This window comes from Rhinolophus sinicus, chromosome 2, assembly GCF_057876585.1.
Source record: "Rhinolophus sinicus isolate RSI-liver-muscle chromosome 2, RSI-T2T, whole genome shotgun sequence".
NCBI lineage: Eukaryota > Metazoa > Chordata > Mammalia > Chiroptera > Rhinolophidae > Rhinolophus > Rhinolophus sinicus.
This window is the reverse complement of record NC_142502.1, coordinates 102,990,796-103,012,175: the sequence shown is the minus strand read 5'-3', so window position 1 is coordinate 103,012,175 and position 21,380 is coordinate 102,990,796. Positions and strand designations below refer to the sequence as shown.

At 38.4% G+C, this 21,380-nt stretch overlaps 1 protein-coding gene across 4 annotated transcripts in view; it reads left to right on the top strand.

Moving 5' to 3' along the window:
- Nucleotides 1–10,126: 10,126 nt before the first annotated feature.
- Nucleotides 10,127–21,380, top strand: part of KCTD20 (potassium channel tetramerization domain containing 20) — a 35,492-nt gene continuing 24,238 nt past the window's right edge. The window contains exon 1 of one of the 4 annotated variants that reach the window (XM_019738808.3): nucleotides 10,127–10,300. The gene's annotated coding sequence lies outside the window, so the exon portion shown is untranslated. The remainder of the gene's footprint in view (nucleotides 10,301–21,380) is intronic. The other 3 variants (XM_019738805.3, XM_019738804.3, XM_019738809.3) reach the window with 3 other exon arrangements.

Sequence of the window (21,380 nt, the reverse complement as noted above, 5' to 3'; positions counted from 1 at the left end):
TCCATAACAATAACTAATAATAATAACTACAATTAACTAATAATAATAATACAATTATTGAATTCTAAATAACTACTTACTGGTGGTGGCAACTGTACATTAAGCTACACATCCTCACAGTGAGCACAATATATTTTTTTTTCTTTTTTAATTTATTTTTTAAATTTATTGGGGTGGCAATTGTTAGTAAAATTACATAGATTTCAGGTGTACGATTCTGTATTACATCATCTATAAATCCCATTGTGTGTTCACCACCCAGAGTCAGTTCTCCTTCCATCACCATATATTTGATCCCCCTTACCCTCATCTCCCACCCCTCACCCCCCGAGCAATATATATTGATCAACAATGATTGCACTATACACTGGGGGATACAGCAGTCAACAAGATAGAAATGGCCCCTTCCCTTGTGGAAGTGACAGTCTAGCAGGAAATAGGTATATATATTTCTTTAGAGTCATGGCAGGGGTTATAGAATATACCATGGGGACGGGACCTAACCTAGTTTAGGTAGGTGGTCAGGAAAGACTCATCTAGGAATGATGTTTAAGCTGAGACCTAAAAGATGACTTGGAATTGGCCAAGAGGGAAGTTGAGGGAGGGAAAAAGAATATCTCAGAAAGCCGGAACACCAAGTGCAAAAGCCCAAAGGCAGTAAAGAACTCAAGGCATTTGAAGAACTGAAAAAACAGTTAAGACTTTCCCATTCGAGATAACTGAGGTGTTTTTTCAAAAATAACAAGATGGAAATGAAAAACCAGACACAGATTTCATCTTTGTTGAACTGCGAGACACCCCAAACCACAATGCATGAAAATAGAAAATGGATGGAGGATGGTAAAGAATTTAGCAAACCCAAGAAAGGTCAAGCCTTTAAGTGCTTGGAGAAGGAGAAACCAAGGAGAAGCAAAGCAGTTCACCCTGAGGAACCTGGGACAGACTCAGGAATCAGAAGCAGGTAAAGTGCAGAGGGAAGTTAGAGGAATGGAGATGCGAGCAGTGCAGTGATAAAAAAGGGAGATCTGTTTGAAAATCTGTTTATATAAGTGGTCACATTCCCCACCTGATATAATTTACCTCCATAGGAAATAGGAAATGTCACCTCTGGAGACAGTAAACCAAAAAAGTTCCAGATGTGGAGATCCCAGGCATAGATCAGAGTGGGAATGAGACATATTATTGAAAAGAGAGAAATTAAGTCTAAAACAGAAGATGAGATACCCAGGCCTTTTTTGCTGTTCAGATATAGGACTTCACAGCCAGTTCTGCTGTCTAGCAGAAAAGAAAGGCTACTTCTTAGGAAAAAATGAACTAAGCCAGAAAAGAGCCACAGATACTGACATTTAGGGATCCCCATAGGAAAGCCTACAGTGAATCCCTTCAATTGACAATATTCAAACACACACTTAGAGCTTCAATCAGCATCTAGGACATCACTCAAAATATGAGTGAACAAAAACCACCAGATACCAGAGGAAAACCTTCAACGTGAAAAAATTAAAAACCTCCAACATGTAAGAATCACAGGGAAAAAAGGAATCACAGGAAACAGAGACAATGCAGGGAGCATAACAATACTTCAAAGAAATTGTAGTATCATCAGAGAAATACTGAAACAAGAACAGGATGCTAAAAGAAGGAACAATCTAAGAGCAAGAAAAAGTATTTGGAAATTACAAGGAGTATAACATTAAAATTCAGTATAAAATTATATGTTGAAAGATGAAGACAAAAAAAGTCCTCCAAAGTAGAATACATTTGGAAATTGTTATAAGTCAGAAAAAATCATGAAAACATTCTATAATAGAACCGGTCTAATCTCTTTAAAAAACTAGTATTATAGGGGGATAAAATGGTGGATAGATGGAAAGACTTCTCTAGAATAAAAGAAGTTAAAAAGAGGAGTTGAATTAGAGTTTCAACATGAATCTTATGGGGACAAACTACTTAGTCCTTTACATTAGATTTACAAGGGTTGTTTCAAGGCTTAGAACACTTTTGTTTGTCATAATTTTCTTTCTCCCCCTCTTCTTTTTTTTTTAAATTGAGGTGAAATTCACATAACATAAAATTAGCCATTTTAAGGGCGGATGGATGGCTCAGTTGGTTAGAGCACCCTACTCTTAACAACAAGGTTGCTGGTTCGATTCCCGCATGGGCCACTGTGAGCTGCGCCCTCCACAACTAAACTGAAACAACTACTTGACTTGGAGCTGATGGGTCCTGGAAAAACATACTTAAAATAAATAAAAGTTTAAAAAAAAAAGAAGAAGAAGGTAAAAAGATAAAAACAACCAAATGCAATATGTGAGCTTTGGATCCTGGTTTTCGTTTGTTCGTTTTGTTCTGTTTTTAAAGAAAAAGAACTGCTATAAGAAAATGGTATTGTTCATTCCTGGGTTTTGGCACCCCCTCCCCCCAAAAAAGGACATGGTATTAAGGAATTATTTTTACTTTTCCTAGGCACAATAATACTATTATAGGCATACGGGAATCTCCTTATTTTTAGGATTTGCATCTTGAAGTATTTTGGGGTGAAATGTCATGTCATCTGCACTTAGTTTCAAATAGTTCAGCAAAATAGTTAAACAAATAAAGCAAACATGGGGAAATAAGCACAACTGTTTAATCTAAAATTAGTGGCTTTTTAATTATGCATGACTCTTCTTTGACTTTTCAGTGGTTCTGGGTGGAAAAGCTTCACCACCCTTATTTTATACCTTTCCAAAAAGAAGGAATGTCCTGCATTGACCTTCACATCTTGGGAATTCTGCTTATTTGGACAGACAATATTTGCACATATAACCAAGGTCATCTTGAGGAAGCTTTTGAAGCTCAGGCCAAATCCCACTTTCTGACCCACCTTCTTATATCTATTTCTATCCAGGTAGAATCAAGTGACAATGAGCATTACGGGGAAAAGAGAAAATAAATCACAAACATGGGCTGGTTATTGATCCTCTTTGGACCTTAGATTCCTTCTTAACAAGTGAAAAACCTGGCACTGATGATTCTGAAGTCCCTTTCCACCTTGGGCATCTCATAACTGACTCCTAAATATAATTTCTAAAAGGGAAACGTTAAGCCCAAAGGGTGTTTTTCTCTCTGTGGAATCCAAGAATTGCAAAGCTGAAATGGTTCCATAGAGTTCACCTAATGTGACCTGAAATAACTTCATCTCTCTGAGCCTTGATTACTATACCTGTAATATAGGACTAACAAGGCCTGTCTTGCCAGGCTACTAGAATTAGAACTCGTATCTGATTCCTGTTAAAAACAAGACAATAGGCCCAAAATGGAGTCGCTTATGCTGAGCCCCATGTTAACAAACTGAGTCTTAACTACAGTTTGGGCTCTCCCGGAAATAGAATCTTAAATCAGTCAATCAGAAATCACCTGATCAGCACTAGTTAGATAATCTGCGTGCTGGACCCCTGCCATCCCCTAAAGGAAAGTAATTTTGCAATAATCAAACCATTTTTTTTTGCCAGTATAACTTTCTTGTTCCCCTCCCTTCTGCCTATAAATGTCTTTCTTTCATTTTGTACAGCTTCTCAGAGCTCCTTTCTATCTGCTAGATTGGATGTTGTCCTATTCAAATTGATTTTTACTCAAACTCTTAACATTTTTGTTATGCCACAGTTTATCTTTTAACACCACCATATGGAAAGCAGTCAACAAATGGCAGCTATCATTTGGTCCAAATTTCCTAATTTTCAGATAAAAAGAAATGAGACAGAGAAATCTCATTAATGACTGACCCAAAGGTGACCAGGCTCCTTCTGCCCGACGTCAGGTTTCCTTAATCCCTGTTCAGCTTTCTCACACCTAACTCCTTCTCAAAGTCAATTTCGAAGTATACGATTCCCACCCCAAGTGTGAACATCTACTAATTTTCAGCATTTTAGGGGCCTACCTCCATTTACAGTAAATAAGAAGCAAGAGAGAACAACTGAAATTACTGGCTAAACTTAAGTGTGAGTGCTATAGAGATTCAGAGCAAGAAGAGGAACTTTCTGCTATTGCTCTCTTTAACCTTGTTCAGATGTTGCTATCATATGATTAAGAATCAAAGAGCAGCTAAGGAAGGACTGAGTTAGTAAGTCCTTCCAGATCCAGCCTAGGAGTGTGAGAGAGAGACAGTGTGTGTTCGGCAACCTTTTAAGAATGAGAATCTATGAGGGTACTTACTATACCATTAAAAAAATGTACCAAAAATTAGATATTTTTGATAGAGAACTACATATTCCCCTAAGACATCAAATTCTCTTTAAAATAAGAACTCTGTTGTTATCAGTGATTATGGATAAAAGGAGAAAATATTTAAAATATTTTGCCACTGTAACATCCTTTTATTTTCATTCAAACTGCATAATAAATGTTAAAGGAACCAATATATTTTAATATATAATTTATGGTTGACATTAAGGAGGGCAATTTTATCTCACAAAAAAGTCTCTGGGTGCTCCTTTTAAAGATAATTTGGTTTGGATGGAGTGTGTGCATGACATTAATACTAGTGCTTTGAGGCTGTGAAATGCTTTTACATACATTTTTATTACGTTCTCTTCTTCGTAACAACCACGTGGCAACGACAGGTCAGTTATCATCTTACAGAGCAGGACACCCAGGCTTACGCATGACTTGCTCAGTCAGTAAGAGATGGAATGGCCTCAAACTGAGGTCATCTGGCTCTTTTCCCAATTTTTTTTCACTATATCATACTGCCTAATGAATCTGATATCACTTCATGTTTTTATATTCCTTTCCATATACCTTGTATATTTACAAACACTGCCTTATTTCCAAGTTGGCATCAAATAAGCAAGGAGAACATTTTGGGTTCTTGGTTAATCAGCAGAAGAAATCTTTCTGAATTTGCCTAGGTCCTATTTGTCTTATTGTTTATCTGTTTCTTTTTCATTTTTAAATTTCTCAGAGAGTACTGGGAAGGGGCCAGGACACACGCTTTAGTAAACAGATGTCGCCTTTTCTCAGCTATTAAAAGTTTGGGGAAAAGAGGAAGTATGATTTGAGCAAAGTAAAAGAAACTGAGGGTCTTCTGTGGTGGCTCAGTGGATGACCTGAGTCTATTTCCCAAGCCTAAAGTTCATTGGTTAAAATCCTAGCTTGAAGAACATATATTTTAGGGCTTGTCTATTTGTTTTCAAATGCAGTCTATTTAAAACTCATATAAGGTTAAAAAACAACAACAACACAACAACAACAACAAAACTTCCCAGCATTCTCAGTATTGGGTTTAAGAATGAGACTTGTGTGTGCAGAGGCAATGTGAGCCAGCAGAACTGGCGCATGGGATTGGAAGGTCAGAGTCTGTTTGTAAACTGGTAACAGGAGTAAAGAAAGATAAACATATTATCAGTTTACACCCAGCCGCCTCTGAAGCTCAGGGTAACATGCGTCTACATTTTCTGATTACCCCATTCTGACTCCCCACAGGACTTCTATTTACACAGGTTTATTTGATTCTTGAATCTCAAGTTGAGCATTTTATGTACTTTTGAAAAGTCATGCAGTCCTGAGACATTGTCCTGGCATGTAGGTAGGGGAAAGTGGGAGAACGCATGCCGTCATCAAAATTTCAGTGGGAAATGTTTATAGATTACTCTCCTGACCATTACTGGAATTTAACCATTAAACATCAAGAAATTGTTCCAGTCTCCTTATCTTTTCATTATTGCATTTTACCTTCTCTCTAACACTCAAAATACATTCTACTACCTACTTATCCATTATCTTCTAAAAAGTCAAAATATCTAAATAAAATTCTAAAATTGTATTATATGGTGGAATATCTTTCAAAGGATTTTTTAAAAAGCTTTTTTTTTTTCTTTTTTAGAGTCATTTAACCTTAATATTGTCCCAGGGAACTAAATGGATACATTTGCAAGTAGCTCTGTATGGAGAAAATATATGTCATCTCTTAGGTCTTTTTATCATAAAATAAAACACAGAAACAGAAGACAGCACAAAGGAAATGTTTGCCTTAATGAACTTTTCTAAGGCAAACACCCTTGTAACCACCAGTCGGTCAAGAAACAGAACTTTACTACGTACCCTTAGAAGCCCTTTCTGTGTGTTCCTTCTCAATCACAACCATTTCCCTGCCACTACCACCTAACAAGTAACACTTATCCTAACTTTTATAGTAGTCCCTTTCACTTCCATTTTTCTTTAATGGTTTTACCACCCAAGTGTTCACCCCTAGACAGTGTAGTATTTACACACACACACACACACACACACACACACACAGATGTTTTTTGATATATCTTTCAAGGTTTCTTTCTTTAACTTTACAATTTATCTCCTGAAGAACAGAGGCCATTTGACTTCAAGAGTCTCCTATTGTCAGGACTTTGCAAATTGCGTGATCATGCAGTTCAGCATGTTCCTGCTCCCATACATTGGCCGCTGGATCTCGAGTCTAGATCAGCTTTAGGTTTGATCCCTTTAGCTGCGTTTTAGGTGGTGGTGTGGTCTTTCCTCAAGAGGCACATAATGTCTAGTATTTGCTCTTTTTCTGATCTTTGGAGATGTTGATGCATAATGCTTCATTCACAGGAGGTTGCAAAACTGGGATATTCTATCATTTCTTTTTTACTTAATAGTGGAATACTTTTATGCAGGTTCACTTTCCCTTATCTCTTAATTGGTTACCCACATAACCACACTTAACCTTTTAAAGTTCCTTTAGAGGGGAGGTCATGCCATCATCACCTATGTAGTTCTTCTGGGGTCACATACCTTTGGGCTGTGGCTACTTGTTTGTTGATTTTGCAGATGAGACATTCCCTATAAGTGAGACTAAAAGCACACTGAAGTAGTATGTAAAACAGATGTATATTAATAAAGATTTAGTAGCAAATTCCAGCCACTAAGGAACTTAAAATTCTTGATTCTCTGGTTGATGATGGATTCAAGGTCCAGTCTTTGTTTCCTGCTGGTCGTAAGCCTTTGTGACTTTCATGACCTATTTTGGGTTAATATGCAGGGTTCCGGCTTCTGTCTAGAAAGTTAGAAATTAAATAATTATTTACATGTATATTTGAGCACAATTGGGACTTCAAATGAAAGTGATAATTCTTTCAAAAAATCTCATTTGATATGTTTGCAGTGATCTAGAGATCATACAACTAAATCATTTAGTTAAAAAAATTGCGAATGTAATTACTTCGAGAGAGTTCAAAAATCTGCGATTTTTGGTTTGTTTTTTATTTACTACTATACATATGAGGTAGTATGTAGAAAGGATAGTTTCTGTGGGGACAGAGACAGGAGTGCAATTTCCAGGCTCTCGGCCTCACATGGAAAGGTGCTGGCTCAGAGTAAATGGCCATCAACTGTGATTGGAAGGCCATGAGCTGTGGCTAGTTGGCCATCAGCTGTAACCAGTGAGCCATTGGCCATTAATATAACTGCCGTGGCTATGCTAGCAGCAAATGGTGGCTAGCAAGAAGATGGTGGCTGAGCTAGCAAGAGCGGATTGCAGTTAGCACGGCGGATTGCAGCTAGCAAGTGAGGTTGGTTGGCAGAGAGAGAAGTGGATGGCGGGTTGCGGACAGTGTGGCTCCTGTTTCCTGTGTCTCCAACCCAGCCACCAGTGCGACTATAGTGGTATGACTCCCCTATCTATGGCTATGTGGGTGTTCCTTTTTGGCCTCACCATGTCCTGCGTTCTTATGCGGGGAGCGGCACCAGAGACCCCGCATGACACCCTGTATGACAGTTTCTTACATGATAATTGATAATAGCTATTACAACTTTAAAAATATTGTCATTCTACAATAGTCAACCTTAAGTCGTTGTTTGGAGTTAACAGCTGAAGGCATTTAAGATGCCTCCTGGAAGTGCTCAGCAGTTTACCAGGAAGCAACTGGATGGAAGTGCTATACCTCAGTGGATGTCCAGCAAGAATTTTGGGGTCAGATGATCTGAGTTCTCAGTTCATCAGCACCACTCCGTAGTCCAATGATCTTAGATATTTATGTCGTGCTCTCCTCACTTGTAAGTCTAATTTACCTCCCAGAGTTGTTGAGAAATTGAAGTGATATAAAATATTGGGGAAAGTGCTTTGTAATATTTATTGTTAATAGATGTTATATTTAAGGAGACTTAAATAACAGTTAATGAGATGAACTGTATTGCCTTTTGAATTGGCCGTCATGACAATTGGAAATTCCAAGTCTGCCAATTTGATATTAGAAAGGGTTTCAGCTTCAGATATAAACACAACTGAGATTCAGGTTTTGGAGATGCACTAAAGTAGAAATAAAATTATATGAATCAGCATACACCTCAGCGTTCTGTGAATATACATTTCTCATATCCCATCTCCTTGATGTCTATTCAAAAATAAGTACCAGGTCTGATATACTGTTCATTCATTGTATGAAATTATAGACAAAAATAGAACCACTTAGTCTTAACTATTAATTAAAAGATACATTTAGTTAACCTGATTCTCCAACCTTTGGGCCAGATTTTCTATACCACAAATCTAAAGAGAGAAATCTTTCCAGAAAGGAAGAATTTGTTTCAAGAATTGTCTTACAGAAACATTAGGAAGGTTTTCCTTTTCTTCTTTTGACTTGGAGGGCATAACATTGCATTTTGTAGAAATGGAAACAAAGGCATAGTTCGAACAATCTTACTTGGTTGTAAAGTTTGGATCTTATAACACTCAAATCATTTATTTTTGATACTGAACACTGTGGTAGAGACAGTGCTATGTGTTCACCAAATCATTTTTCATGATCCTTTTACCCAAGCACACAGGAAGTTATACCTCCCAGCCCTCTAGGTCCATCAGGTTGAGCGTAACTAGTTCAGGCCAATGAAATGTCAGCAATGAAATGTCCAGATGAGGCAAAGAAAAGTCTTGTCAGGATTCTCCAATCTAGCTTTTCTGCCATCCCTGATGTGAAACCTAGTGTTGGGTTGACAGAGCCAGAGATGGAAGCAGCTGGGACTGCTGAGTCACCACGTGGAGGAAAGCTGCCCTGTAGAGCCACCTGCCCTTCAGGTGACTAGAACAGCATCATAACCTAGCCCATTCTGATAGAAACACAGTACTGGATGCTTTACAATCATTATAAGTAAAGTAAAAGAGTAGAAATGGGGAATGAACTCTAGACCTCCAAGATCAAATTGTAATGAAAAAATGTATAGTTTCTTTTTTAAATTAATGTTGTTGACCCTGAAAACGCAATTTTGCTATACAGTACAAGTATTCAGCAACCATTTGCAACCAACTAGAATGAGAATCAAACTATTTTCTCATATGCCAAACATTTCGACTTTAATCCTAATACTTAGCCCCAAATTAGTTTTTAGAGACTTTTGTGTTGAAAAAGAAGTTGGCTCAAAATTTAAGAAACCACACTACTATGAACATATATGGTTTTCAACATTTTAAAATAGAAGTTTGCATAATCAGTATAACGTTTTGTTTAACTAGTATAACTTTTAAAAGTGCAAAAGCACTAGGAATCATGATAGTAAGAATTGATGCTATTTATTTCCTTTTGTTTCCTAGCATTTGTTTTATAGGACCATACCTAGATGTTTTTTGAATGTTGAACTATTTTTCTGATAATACAACTGGTTTTCCAATTATTTGCTTCTGGTTGATTTAAAATTTGTAATCCATCTTTGTTTGCTATAGCATGTATTTTAATTAAACTCCAGGTTTGAGAAATAGCGGGGGTTTTTTTCCCCTTTTTGGTCAGAATACACACCTAGGATAGAGCTTCCAAGCAAAATGTGTTTAAGGAACTTCATTCTTAGTACCTCCTTCCCCCAAACGTGTGGAGAGATCGGGGCTCCACAATTTTCTATAAGCAGTAGCTGTCCTGGGGCTGCGTGAGCTTATTTTACAATTCAGAAAACCTCTAACTTTTCTGTGTTATACCTTTAATAATTGAAAGAGGGTATCCGCAGCTCAGAAATCGAATCTACCCCTGGCGGTGCAGGCGTGAGACCGTCCTCCTTTGGACCCGTGGGACGTGTCGGGAAGGAAAGTGGACACCCGTCAACGTGTGGCCGGCCAAGGGCGGCGGGCCGGGAGCCCGGCCTTCCCGGCGTGCCCCGCGCGCCGAGAGGACTCTTAATGTGAAGCGCCGGGTGATTCAGCCGCGTGGCCGGCCGGCCAGGGCGGGGGGGCGCGCGCCGCTGCTGAAAGGCTCGTCCCCGTGGTGGCTTCTCGGAGCACCGTGTAGGTGCGCCTCCCGGGCTGATTCGGGCCCGAGGGCCAGAACGCGGCGGGGAGAGTCAGGTAAGTGGCGACGGGCTTGGCCACGAGATTTGCCTTTGTGTGTGGGGGGAAGGGTGGGGACGGTGGGGGCGTCTCCTCTGGACGCTGCTCGGGCGGACGCCCGCTGGGTCCGACCCCCAATGGAAAGGCCGCGCGGGACGAAAGTCATCGCGAGGAAAAACGTCGGCAAAAGGGTTCCGGTGCCTGTTTTCGTGCTGGGGGTAAGGGCTGAAGATCCGGGGAAGGTGGTGACCTATATGGAAATCGTAAACACAGTCGTGGGGACAGCTGAAGTCTAACTCGACTGTTCTCTGCAGGCCTTTGGTGTCTTTATTCCTCCAGAAGAAATGACGAGAACCCCGGAGTGTTTATTGATAAAACATTTGCAGACGCGGTTTTTTTTCGGGCAATTAATTGAACTCGTTAAAAATTATGTAGTTGGTCGGGCTTCCTCCCAAACTCTGGAGCAGAGAGTACTTTTTGCTCGCTCATTTTACCCGTTTCAAAGTCTTCCTTCTCTGCCACCCACAAATAACAAGCTTTCATCAGTGGCTCAGAGTGAAAAAGAGCTGGGGAGAGCCTTAACCGCTCGTTTCCTTCTAAACAAAACCGTACTTTTTATAGGAAGATAGTGTCTTCAGGTTTACAAGCCTAGCTCTGCACTAGCAAGAAAACCTTTTCTATTGTGGAGTTTGTGATTCTTTCTGAAAATTCCTGGGTTGAACCGATTTACTTAAACACACCAGCGAACAAATGAACAGGATGAACAAGGCTGTGGAGGAACTGTTTAACCAGGTTGTGAAAATGCATTTTCCAGGCCCTTTAATTGTGCCCCTGTTAGTTGTTAAACTAGCTGCAGCTGTTACCTGAGAAAGTGAGGGTTTTGGTATTTTTTTAATGGTCCCCAAAACAAAGTGTAGTAATACCAGTGGAATATGATGAATCCAGTCAAAGAACTTCACCCTCACCTACCCTCCCTCAAATTCTGGGGCAGTAGTTCTGAAACCTAAATTTGTTGCTTAAAAATGCCAGTCCCACTCCCAGAAATCGGATTCTCGAGGTCTGTTCCGGAGGATGCATTTGAAGTAAGCACCCTCTGGAGCCACGCTTTGTTACTGGTGATCCGGGGACCACATTTGGAGAAACACCACCATAGGACTGGCCTGAGAATTTTTAGAACTGCCCTACTGCCTTATCCCTTTGTTGATTTACTCTCCCCTGCCCCCTAACCAGTCTCCGGAAGGAAACCAGAAAAGATAGTGTTTTCTGGGACACCAAAGTAGGAAATGACTTTCATACATGTTCTGATATTGCCCTGGTGGTTTAGAGATAGCCAATGCCTATTAATTTGCCCTTTTTCCTTCTGGGGGCTACTTCAAGAATCATCAGACCAGCAATGCCATTAGGCCAAATTTTCCCCCTAGCAGCTAACTCAGTCTCTTTCCCTTAGAACCTGGGCAACCAGAGCCATGTAATTCCCATGGCCTTGAGCTCTCAGGTTTCCTGGTATGTAGCAGTCAGTACCAGTAGCACTTATGAGGGCTTTCAGTTTAGCTGAACAATTCAGTCATCAAATACCCCAGTAATGCCAATTTTGTGCAAAGCACTAGATGAGGCCATTTTAGTAACTATTGCAAAGATGGCACAGAGGTACCATTTCTGTGCTTCCTCAAGGCAGAAGTGAGGGCTGCATAACCTCTGCTGCCAAAAGCTTTTCCATTTCTTAGTCCCTCTTCAAATAGATGTGTAGGGATGCGGTTAGAGTTAGGCTATGTGTTTCAGACTTTTTTCCTGTCTTTGGTATCTTTTTGGTGTCTGATTTCTCTTACTAATCGATCTTTTTCTGTTGGTTCACAAAATATCACATCTTTCCTTCTATAGCGCTGGACTTCCTGATTATGTCTTCCTCTGCCCCCAAATCTGAACATGCCCACCCCTCCTTGACTAACTGGACTAAAAAAATTTAGGTAAATTGTTGGAATGGTGAATGATTTCTAGTTGGCAGACCCACAGTTGTGGAAATATGAGGCTTAGAGATATAAGGAAACCTATTACAAATTTATCTAGTGCAATCCTCTCGTCTTTCAGACAGAGAATCTGAGAGATGAGATGGCAGAGTGAAGACTCGTGGCTTCTAGCCTAGTGTTCTTCCCCCTAAATCATCTCAAGAAAAATGTTTCAAAAGTGGGAAAGGTCCAGAGAAATTCAGTTATAAGGAGATGAAGAAAATCGAGAGAATTTCACATGACTACAAAAGCAGTATTATCTGAAAAAATGGAGATTGAAGGAGAATGAACCTTAGAAATGAACAGTGGCAATACCAAAATAAGGAACTCTGAAGCTTGAAACAAGTAGTAAAAGGACAACTAAATAAGAGCAAATAGGTAGTTATCTTGTAATCACAGGAGACGTTATGAACTCAATATTTTTTAAAAAGATTCAGTAAAGGTTAAGATAAGTACATTGGTGAATTTTTATTAAATGTTAGATGTTTGAGCAACATCCAGAATCTTTTGAAGTTGTCACATAACTACTGTTGTCCTTACCAAAGTTATTAGGTACCTCTGGGAGACAGAACATAAGACTGATGTAACTACTAATATGATTCAGTATATTCTAATGGGAAATGAGATTACTGGAATAATACATGCATTTCGGAATTGTAGGAAGAAAAGTAGGGATGAGAGAAGAGAACCTTTTGATATTTTTGCTTGGAGTCCCTAAATTAGACATTGTGGAACTGTTCTTATATATTCATGAACATAGAATTAGAAATGCCATAGTAAGGGCTTAATAATTTGTAGACATTATTATATACCAGACACTGTATTGAATGCTTTTACGCCCGTTGTCTCATCTTACAGCCAAGGAATCTAACACAAAGCTTAAGCTTGCCCAAAGACTTACTAGCTTGCCCACCTAGTAAGTGGCAGAGCCAGTGTTCAAACTTAAATCCCGGTGACTCCAAAGCGATTAAGATATATACCCAATAGTGCCCTCATTATACAGTTGACCTTTGAACAACACTGGTTTGAACTGCACAGTTCCACTTCCACGGGATTTTTTTCAAATGACCACAGTTCAGATGACCCGTACAGCTCAAACCTGTGTTATTCAAGGGCCGACTCTGCAGTTGGGAATCTGCGTGTGCAGAGGGCTTATGTGGAGTTTGGACTACACGGAGAGGTCAGCATCCCTAACCCCACGTTGTTCAAGGGTCAGCTGTACTTCGTTAGGTCGTGTAAGCATGTGGACTTGGAGCCAGTCCCTCCTGGGTTCAAATTCTAGCTCCTTCATTTAGTAGCTTGGATAAAGTAGTCATCAGTTCCTATGTCTCTGAAATAGTGATTGTACTAGTACCTACCTCAGAGTTACTAGGATTGGATTAATTCATGTAAAGTGCTTAGCACTGTTCCTGAGATATTTTAAGTTCTTGGGAAATGCTGGCTTTAATTGTTTTTTAAAATACTATTTTCTTTAGATTCAGATTGTCCTTTCCACTTTTGAAATTTTAAGGCTTTATGATAAGTATAGGTATAAACTATCTCTGTTATTACTAAAACAGGGGCAGCCTTACTAAAATTTTGGAAAGCACTGGGGTGCAGTGGAAAGATCTGCGACCTTTCCACATAAGACTCCTTCCAAGCATTTGTCCTAAATCTCTTTGATGGGAGAGGGTGAAATTTAATTTTTGCAATTGTATCTGTTTATTAGTTTAGTAGGGCTGCTTACTACCCTAGGAAACTAATACACAGATACAACTGCAAAAATTTGTTTTCCAAAAATTCTGGAGGCTGGAAGTCTGAGATCAAGTGTTGGCTGGGTTGGTTTCTTCTGAGGCCTCTCTCCTTGGCTTGTAGAGGGCCGCCTTCTCCTCCCTGTGTGTCCACATGGTTTTCTCTCTGTGCCTGTCTGTGTCCTCATCTCTTAAAAGGACACCAGTCCTATTGGATAGGGCCTGCCCTAGTTGTTTCACCTTAATTACCTCTTTGAAGTCCCTATGTCCACACAGTCCCATTCTGAGGATTTAGGGCTTCAACATAAGAATTTTGAGAACAGTTTAGCTCATAACAACCTATTTTGGGAATTCTATGCCAGGTAATCCAGATACTCCATTGCCCTTACTGTTGAGCACCCTCTGCCTTGGGACTCAAGCAGCATCCTTTGTCCTGAGCCTGCCTACCTGTCCTACCTTCTACCTACCGTGTTTCCCCGAAAATAAGACCTATCCGGACAGTCAGCTCTAATGCGTCTTTTGGAGCAAAAATTAATATAAGACCTGGTATTACATTAATTTTTGCTCCAAAAGACGCATTAGATCTGACTGTCCGGCTAGGTCTTATTTTCGGGGCAACACGGTATTACTTAGGACCATACTTGCTGTTGAGTAGCCTAAGAAACACATGCCTCTGCACTGACTCATTGCTTTGGCTTTACAGCTGTCAGGATTATCTTGTTATCCTGTTAATCTGCTTGAGAAATTATGTCGTATATTTTAAGTAAATATCCTAATTTGTCTGGTAAGCATATTTCCTCTTTAGATAAGAAAATGTCAAAATCTCATATGTAGCAATATATTGTTTTATTTTTAAACTTTTAAAATTTTCTCCTAAACTGTTCAAAGCTTTTTTAAAAATAAAAATTCCATCATTTTTTTGAAGAGTCCCCTGTGTTTAGAGATATATTTTCCTTTTTTCCATTTTAAAAGGAATAACACATTCATTTGAGAGACTTTGGAATTTTCAATAAAACACAGTTTTAAAATAAGTCACATGATAAGCCTACAATTAAGGGAGAATAATTATTAATATTTTCAATATTTTTATGAATATGTTCATTGTTTCAACCTGCCTTTTTTAAACCTAATATATCAATATTCTTGCATGTTATTTTAGTTATTCTAAAGCATTTCTTTTCTTTCAATGTAGTGAATTACACTAATTGATTTTAGCATGTTAAGCCAATCTTTGTTGTAATGTATTATCCTTTTCTATATATCTGGATTTGATTTTTTAATAATTTGTTCAGGATTTTTGTGCTTATGTTCATGAGAGAAAGTGGCCTATATTCCTTTTTGGTAATGCTCTTATCAAGTTTGGAGTCAATGTTATGCCGGCCTCAGAGAACCAATTGAAAAATATTCCCTTTTTTTTGTATTCTCTGGAAGAGTGTATAAGATTGATGTAATTTCGTTTTTAAAGGCGTGGAAGAATTTGCTAGTCAAGCCATTTGGTCCTGGAGGGTTTTGTTTTTTTGTTTTTTGTTTTTAGGGAAAGGTTTTAATTATGGATTATGGTGTGTGTGTGTGTGTGTGTGTGTGTGTGTGTGTGTGTATGTGTGTGTGTGTGTGTATGCACACATATACACGTATATCAGAGTAATGTAATATATCATCTATCTGTGTATGAATGCACACATAATATATATTAAGATATTTATTGCAGGGAGTTGGCTTACACAATTGTGGGGACTGGACTAGGCTGTCAGGAAGAGCAGGCTGGAACTGCTGAGCAGGAGTTAAAGCTGCAGTTCAGTCAAATTTCTTTTCCTCAGAGAAACCTCAGTTCTGCTCTTAAAGGCTTTCAATTGATTGGATCAGTCCCACCCAGATTATCTAGGTTAATCTTCCTTACTTAAAGTGATTACAGACTTTAATCCCATCTACCAAATACCTTCACAGTAATGCCTAGATTCATGTTTTGATTAGATAATTGGACTGTGGCCTCCCCAAGATGACTTTATAACACTGAGCATTGCACCTTTTTACTCAGCTTTTCTGAAGGATGTTATTCCAGCGGATAGGACTGAAACCAGTGCATGGAAGTAAGTCATGCTGGGAGTGGGGAGGAAAGCAAACTTCTGCTCAACAGGAGAAAAAAAAATTTCCCCCAAGGATTTCTGTCCAACAGGAGTGAGCTAAGCAAGAGACTAGTTGTGGATCACTTTAGGTAGACAGTGAACTAGTAGAAGTGTTTTTATAGTCCTAGATGGAAGAGGATTGAAATCCCAGATTTTTTTGAGATTCATGACTGGTAAAATTGTGGGAGAAAATTGGGAGCCCATCATAAGGTTGCCAGCACTTGAGAACATTTTAAATAGTTAAGCGTCATTTTTTGTCATCATTATTTCACAAAAGAAAAGCCATAATGAATATTTAAAAAGTCAAGACATAATTTAGATAAAGGACAGTCCTTCCTAAGAAAGCATTACACTAACATATAACATCATTTTTGAAATCAGGATGTATCTTAAAACCATGTATGTATTTAATCTGAAAATGCTTTTTTTCACCAAAAAACCTGTTCCTAGATGATGATGTCTGAGTCAATGTCAAGTGTCTTAAAACTGAGGAGAGAGAGAAATCATTTTCATTGTCCTCATTTTTGCTAAAAATCAGTGAAAACTTCTGACACTTAATTGCTACCTGTCCTTGAGCCATCTTCTGACACAGTGATTTGGATTGTCTTCAAAATTTTCATCATGTACTGATCCATGGATCTGTTCCCTAACACCTTCAGATCTTGTCTGGGCCGTACAAACACTTAGCTCTTTCCTATAAAATGGGCTACTATATTGACTAATAGATTTGTTTGTTTGTTTGTTTGTTTTTACACAAGAGGCATTGATCCTTGTTGTATTCACACAGTAACATTCAACTTTGGGCATCGTATGGATGTAGATACAAAAGAAGGAAGATGGCAGCATAAACAGCCATTGTGTCCAGGCCTGTGATGGCAGCGCAGCCAGTGTGTGGTCCCTCAGGACCTCCCGGTAGTCGGGAGGAATGCTCTGCTCCCTCCGCAACTTCATGCCAAGGTGTTTTACAAGACTTAGCTTATACTTTAAAATTAAGAGTCATGGTGATTAAAAGCAACATTGTCACGATGGGCTGAGTGAGTGACTGCTCCTCGGCCGGCCACTTAGGATGCGTTTTGGAACGAGAAAGCGAGGAGCAGTATTACGTCCTTATCCTCAGCAGGTGCGTGCCGGTAGATCACAGCAGACACGTAACATGGCCTTTCCCGCGTGCTCAATGGAGAAGCACCCTTTCATTTAAAAAAATGTTTTTTCATTGCACTGCCTTGCACTGTTTTTTATATTGCTAATAGCATATCCCTTGGCTGTTTCTTGGCAGTTTGCCATTAAGTAATCTTGAACAGCTTGTGTAGCTCTTCCTTTGGAGGGTTTTAGGTAATAGCAAGCAGAGAGTGTCCTGGACATTAGGGACCTCACCCCAGAGATTTGTCATTCGTTGACTGGCTTTTTCTTAGGAGCCATGAGCTTTGCCAGGTCTGTTATGTGCTTTGAATTGTTCCGAGTTTAAAGGAGTTGTTAGAATAACCATAACTAGTTGGATCCAATCAAGAGATTGAAGCACCCTGTGTGGAAATTACAGAATTTCATCTACCCAATTTTTAGGCACTAAAGTTGAAAGTTACAGAAAAATTGAATGAGATCTCAATTTGAACTCATTGTAAAATCAGCCTCCATCTGGAGACAACTGTTTTAGAGGTCCTCTCATAGCAACTAAACAGAAAAGGTGCTACCGTGTTTCCCTGAAAATAAGACCTAGCCAGACCATCAGCCCTAATGCATGTTTTAGAGCCAAAATTAATATAAGACCTGGTCTTATTTTACTATATTATAAGACCGGGTCCTATAATATAATTATAATATTATACAATATATGATATGATATAACGTATAATTAATATAATATATAATACCTGGTCTTACATTAATTTTTGCTCCAAAAGACGCATTAGAGCTGATTGTCCGGCTAGGTCTTATTTTCGGGGCAACACGGTAGGTGTGCCCATTGTCAGCACAGAAAGGTTGTATGTCCAACCCCAGATCTTGGACTTAGAATCATATCTTCAAAACTGTAAGACTTTTTACATGGAAACCATGAAGTAAATCAGACCTAAAAGGAGAGGTCGCACAACATAATGGTCACATACGTAAATGTTAACAGTATAGACTCTGAAGCCAAAAGTCTGGGTTTGAAGCCTGGCTCCACTGTTTATTATGTGATTGTGAGAACTTTTCCTTAACCTCTTTCTTCCTCATCTGTAAAATGGGGTTAATAATGGCACCTACTTCGTAAAGTTTTTTGAGTATTAAGTAACATTAACCAAGTACTTAGAACAATATATAGCACATGATATGTGTTAAATCAATAAAGTAAATCCATCTGGACTTAAGATGTAATGTTTGTGGTAATTTGACATATTTGAAGAATCTCAGCAGATTAATTTGCGATTCTAATCTAAAATGTCTTCTTGAGTAATTGAGTTTAGGTTTAATAATTAGTTTTCAGATGTAAGAAAACTGCTAAGTTTGAAAAGAGTTGCAATATTTAAGAACTTCTTGAGATATACTAGATTTATAAGTTTAAATATTTAGGATTTACTAGAGTTTTTTGAGGTCTTAAAGATGTACTTGATAAGCCATTGAAGGACTAAAACAAGAAAAGAGATTAAGATACTTATAATTTAAAATGTTTCATGGAAATACCAATTTAGGATAGTGATTATAGGGGATCACATTGTCACGTTTTATATTAATATTTTAAACCAAGTGGTAAGTACAAGAGTTTTTTTTATATTGTCCTTTAAATCTTTTTGTTTATAGTACAATAATTTTTTTAATTAGGTGATCTGATAAAGTTGTAAACGAAACTGGTTAAGGGCCTTTAGACAGTTATAAATTGAATGTAAGTCTTAATTGAAATCCAAGTAACTATAATACAGAATTACAGAATTTCAGTCAGCAATACAGTCTTTTCCATATAGGCACAAAAGCTGTTCTTGGACAAGTTATATTGACAAAAGGTAATAACTAAGAGCATTAAGTTAGGGATGCCAAGTAGAAGAGACAGAAAAATATATCCAGGCAATTATATTCTTGTCACTACTGTTGTGCTTTTATCTGCCAGCCTGTTAGCCTGGCCTCAGCAGTTGTAGAGCAGAAGGAAGGAAAAGGGAATGGAATCAGGTGCTCCAGCCTTTCCATGGGAATGGGAATGCCCTCTTCTCTCCTGCATCTCTGTTCTTGTTGTGACTTTCTTCTCAGGTAGAAAAGAGGAACAGAAGTGGTTCTGACGACAGACATCTTTGAACTTTGTGACCTGCCCATCTTGTGTAGTTTTTGCCTTAAATTCTGTTTTGTAGACTATTAATATAGCTTCACCAACTCTCTTTTGGGTATTTGCCTGTTTTTCTATCCGTTGCCCATTTTTCTGTTAGGTTAGTTTCATAGCATTTTCATAAGCCCTCATTTAGTACTGTGATAACAACGCTTTGTAGTCTGTTGCAAATGTAATTTTTCCAGTCTATTTCTGTTTATAGGATCCCTTGCCATACAAAAGTTTAATTTTTTTTTTTGTAGTCAGATTTGTCTTTCTCTTTTTTTATTAGCTTTTGGGTTTTTGGTCTTGATTTTTTGAAAAGCCTCCCAACCCCAAGATTGTAATCTCCTAGAATATTCTTCACATAGGATATTATTGTGATTCAGTCTCTCATCCATGAAATGAAAGGTTGTATTAGATGAGTTGTTCCCAAACACAGCCAGTCCATGGGATCACCTGCAGAGCTTGTTAAAAATTCACATTCTCAGATCCCACCCGTTTTCTAACAAGTTCTTGTTGGTGATTCTGATTGTCAGCTCGATAGAGAACCACTGGACAATATAATCACTAAGGTCTCTTCTGATTCTAAAATATTACTTTTCTGTGTTATGTAGCTTGTGCTTACCATTATCTCAACAACTAGATTGTAAGCTTTTTGGATGTAGGCAGCACTGTCTTAGGTACTACTTTCTTGCTGTTAACCATTGAGGTCTTATTACTTTACACCTAAACAATTCCAATAACCTCTTCTTTTAACTCTTCTAGTCCATTTGTGGCTGTATTATCTTAAAGCAACATTTTGAACACGACACTTCTCTGTGTAAAAATTTTGGCTACAAGACAAAATCCTAACTATTTCACTGTATAATTCAAGGCTTCCATAAGCTGGCTCCAACTTGTTTTTCAACTTATCTTCCCCCAAGGCTGTTGTGTACAGCCATCTAAGTTGTGCATTGCGAGGCTCCTTAGATGATGGTGTGCCTGGGGTTCCCTGGAGTTGTGTGATGTGTTGGTAACGCTGATTTCTCCCATGCTTTTGCATTAATCCTTCACTCTAGCCCGCTTGGTCTCCCCCGCCCCATCATATGGAAATAAAGTTTTATTCACTCTTACTTTCCTGCCTGTTAAATGCCATTGACCTTGTCTAGAATGCTCTTTTCTCTTTCCTCTATCAAAGTTCTACCAACTAACTTCTACAGAGTGGAGTATTAAAAAGCCATTAAAAACAATGAAGATTTCTGATCACTCCTATGGAGTGATTTCCAGGATATATTGTTAAGTAAAAACAGCAAAATACAAGACTGGATATGGTGTTCCTTCCATCTTTTGTATAAGAAAAAAAGAATTAAGAATTTATATGTATATGCACATAATGTGCTTCTACAAAGAAACATGAAGCATAAACAAATTAATAAAACTATCTGTAGGGGACAGATGGGAAGACATTAGAGGGAAAAGGGAAGGGAGAGACACTTCTGAGCATTCCTTTTTTATAACACTAACTTTTGAACCATGTAAATGTTTTTACATATTCAAAAAATAAATTTAACCAAAAAAATGCTAGAGTTGAGCATAAAGAGAAACAAACGAGCCTAATTTACAGGACACACAGAGAAAAAATAACCTGAACATAGCACACTATACTTTCAGGACAAAAAGAACTGCCCCCAAAAAGACACTTAGTAGGTTTATTGTTAGTAATAATATTGATGTTACAATGTTAAAACTAGTTTATGAAACAAGATTTTCAATGTAAGGGGAAAGATATACTAATATAAAATAAGTAAGGAAGAACTGTAGTGTTGAATTTGAGTTGAAAACATCAGTGTAAACTTGTGGTTGTTTAAAAAAAAATCCTCAACTTTGTCTACTAAAATGGCCTAGCAGCAGTGACACCCAAATAGCTATGAGGACACCTGGTGCTCAGATCCTGATTTATAAATGCCACTTCCCACTAAAAGGAACAAAGGC